Genomic DNA, 4,119 nt, shown 5'->3' on the forward strand with positions numbered 1-4,119 from the left:
CTGTTTTTGACATGCCCAGTTTTCTGCAAAGTCTGAATCTGTTAACGAAACTTGCTATGTTTACATGGGTGCCATTGTATCTTCTGATCCTTTTTGGCTTATGGTCAGTAAGGGACTTTTGTTATATGCTTTGAGTAGTTTCAGGCCATGCCTTGCTTTGCCATGATATGTTCCTGTAGCATGTTGTAATCTTGCTCTAAACATTGCTTCCTGATGTTAAATCCTGCCATGTTGTTATTTTCACTAAGTCTGTGAACCTGATATCTTTTGCACTTTTGCCATGCTTGTTTGAGCCTGCTATTTTGTGAATTAGCCATAGCTCAGTGTTCATCTTTTGTCAAGCATCTTGAGTGGATCACTTCCATGTACTTTGTTGCTGTGTTAGAGTGCAGTAGATTATTTTTCTTGATGCATTTAGATGGCATCGTGCTATTAATTGCAGATTAGTACCATTATTGTTTTGCTTGCTATTTGCAAACCGTGCATCCGATTCCGGTGATCTTTATATCGATTTCGACCGAAATCAACTCATCTTTCTAGCGGCACTCTTGGTTTTCCAAGTTGAGGCCTGGTTCAACCTTTTCCTTCTGGAGCATGCATATGCATTGCATATTACATCCTGCATATCATGCCATGTTTTGCATCATGTTGCTTGCGCATTGCACCGTGGTTGATTGTGTCTCCCTTTGTTTGTGCTCTTGCTTTGGGTAGAGCTGGGAGACGAGTACGTGATTGAGGAACCCGTTGAGAACTCTTATGAGGATCACGCTTACGTCAACTCGGAGAACTTTGCAGGCAAGATGACCATACCCTTGAAATCACTTCTATCTTTGTTGCTAGTTGCTCGCTCTATTGCTATGCCGATGCTACGATACCTACCACATGCTTTATCATGCCTCCCATATTGCCATGTCAAACCTCTAACCCACCTTGTCCTAGCAAACCGTTGTTTGGCTATGTTACCGCTTTGCTCAGCCCCTCTTATAGCGTTGTTAGTTGCAGGTGAAGATTGGAGATTGTTCCTTGTTGGAACATGTTTATTGTTGGGATATCATTATTATATCTTGTTTACCTTAATGCATCTATATACTTGGTAAAGGGTGGAAGGCTCGGCCCTATGCCTGGTGTTTTGTTCCACTCTTGCCGCCCTAGTTTCCGTCATACCGGTGTTATGTTCCTTGATTTTGCGTTCCTTACACGGTTGGGTTATACTGGGAACCCCTTGACAGTTCGCCTTGAATAAAACTCCTCCAGCAAGGCCCAACCTTGGTTTTACCATTTGCCACCTAGCCTTTTTCCCTTGGGTTCCGCGGACTCAAGGGTCATCTTTATTTTAACCCCCCCCCATGCCCGGGCCAATGCTCCTCTGAGTGTTGGTCCGAAACGAGTAGACTGCGGGGCCACCTCGGGGCAACTTGAGGGTTGGTTTTACTCATAGGATGTCTCATCCGGTGTGCCCTGAGAACGAGATATGTGCAGCTCCTACCAGGATTTGTCGGCACATTCGGGCGACTTTGCTGGTTCAGTTTTACCATTGTCGAGATGTCTTTAACTGGGATTCCGAGTCTGATCGGGTCGTCCTGGGAGAAGGAATATCCTTCGTTGACCGTGAGAGCTTGTGATGGGCTAAGTTGGGACACCCTTGCAGGGATTTGAACTTTCGAAAGCCGTGCCCGCGGTTATGGGCAGATGGGAATTTGTTAATGTCCAATTGTAGAAAACCTTAAACTTAACTTAAGTAAAATGAATCAACAGCGTGTGTAGCCGTGATGGTCTCTTTTCGGCGGAGTCCAGGAAGAGAACATGGCCTCGTGTTATGCTTGAACGTAAGTATTTCTAGGATCACTTCTTGATCATAGTTTCTCGACCGTGCTTCGCCTTCTCTTGTCGCTCTCATTTGCGTATGTTAGCCACCATATATGCTAGTGCTTGCTGCAGCTCCACCTCATACATTTTCCCTACCTATAAGCTTAAATAGTCTTGATCGCAAGGGTGTGAGATTGCTGAGTCCCTGTGACTCACAGATTACTTCCAAAACCAGATGCAGGTGCCGATGATACCATTCCAGGGGATGCGACTGAGCTCAAGTGGGAGTTCGATGAGGACTCAGGACGATACTACGTTTCCTTTCTAGACGATCAGTAGTGGAGCCCAGTTGGGGCGATCGGGGATCTTATGCATGTGGGGTTGTCTTTATTTTGGTTCCGTAGTCGGACCTTGATTGTATCTGGATGATTGTAATGCTATATTTATGTTAATGTGTGAAGTGTCGATTGTAAGCCAACTATGTACCTCTTTCTTATTTAATACATGAGATGTGTAAAGATCACCCCTCTTGCGACATTGCCTACAATGCGGTTATGCCTCTAAGTCGTGCTCCGACACGTGGGAGATATAGCCGCATCGTGGGTGTTACAAAAGGGCATCGCACCTTTAGTCCCGGTTTGAGACACGAACCGGAACTAAAGGGTGCGATGCCCTTTAGTCCCGGTTTGAGACATGAACCGGAACTAAAGGGTGCAATGCCCTTTAGTCCCTCTTCGTGTCTCAAACCAGGACTAAAGGGCCCATTTGTCAAACTCTACCCCCTCCCTCCCCCTGTATCGCCATTTTAGTTTTGAAAAAAACAAAAGAAAATTATAAAAACTTCAAAAAATAAAATTCTTCAAGATGTAGTTATATTACTACATCTACTAGTTAGGAAAATTAAAAAACTTCAATTTGGACATGTTTTGCAAAAAAAGTGTTATGAAAAAATAAGACGGCTATAACTTTTGCATACGATGTCGGAAAAAAACGTATAATATATCAAAATGTTCGGCACGAAAATCTGCATCCGATTTTGATAGCCTACGGCCTGTTTGTAAATTTTTAAAATCCTCAAATTCTTACTGGAAAAAGATATGCTCAAATTTTAGTTTTTTTAATTTTGGTTAAATCAGGTCAAACTATGGTCAAAGTACTTATTCAAGAAGTATTAGTGTTACTAAATATTATTGAAGAATATTAGTGTTGCTAAATAATTATTTCATTTTTTTGAATTTTGGTCAAATCTGGTCAAACTATGGTCAAATAATGGTCAAAGTACTTATTCAAGAAATATTAGTGTTACTAAATAATTATTGTTTTTTAGAATAATAGTTTCAAACTCAAACAGTGAACGTGTGACTTCATGTTCAAGCTAAACCCCTGAGGGTTAATAGGATTGACATCTTACTATTGTCAGGAAAACAACAAGTGCAAACTTGGAAACGAGGGGCAATTGAACCTGGAAGTTAAGCCTGCTCAGGCTGGAATAGTGAGAGGATGGGTGACCGGCCGGGAAGTTAGATGATTTGGAATAATGAGGGGTGATTAGAGATTAAATTATAAAATAATTCAAAAATTTGAAAATCAGAAAAAATAAATAAAAAAAATTGTAAAATTTTCTTTAGTTCCGGTTGATGTTACCAACCGGGACTAAAGGTAGAGCTCCAGACAACGGCCACGTGGAGGGCTTTTAGTCTCGGTTCGTAACAGAACCAGGACTAAAGGAGGGGCTTTTAGTACCGACCCTTTAGTCCGGATTCCAGAACCGGGACTAAAGGCCTTCTAAAACTGAGACTAATGGGCATTTTTCTACCAGTGATCTATTTTATACCGAATAAGACTACCATATCTGCTTGCTAATTTGTACCACGGCCTAATAGCTCCAAGCCCAAACTATACTCACGTATAGATATGTTTAGGTCCACAAGGAAACTAATAAAATATTCCGGCAAGGTCACTAATCACACAGGCTAATAATGATTGATCGTTCATCATGTATTGTTGCACCTTCTAGTACGTGACTCCATAGCCCATGCAAGAATCCTTCATCTTAGCAACCACAGTTTAGCCCAGCGTATGAGAATTTGTTCAAGTAGCAGCTAATCCATGCGAAATTCCATATATTTGTCTTGAGTAAAATTAACTTGTTACGCCAAAGCAAACCTGTATTTTGAACTAAACAGCAAGTCCAGAAAATATAGATATCAACAAATAATATAACCACGATCATTTAAATAAATTTGGCCCAAAATACCTAATAGCCAAATTATATATTCAACAACCATAATGCCTCAAGCATACCATATTAGT

Source organism: Triticum urartu, chromosome 2A, assembly GCF_056163025.1.
Source record: "Triticum urartu cultivar PI428250 chromosome 2A, HENAU_Tu73, whole genome shotgun sequence".
NCBI lineage: Eukaryota > Viridiplantae > Streptophyta > Magnoliopsida > Poales > Poaceae > Triticum > Triticum urartu.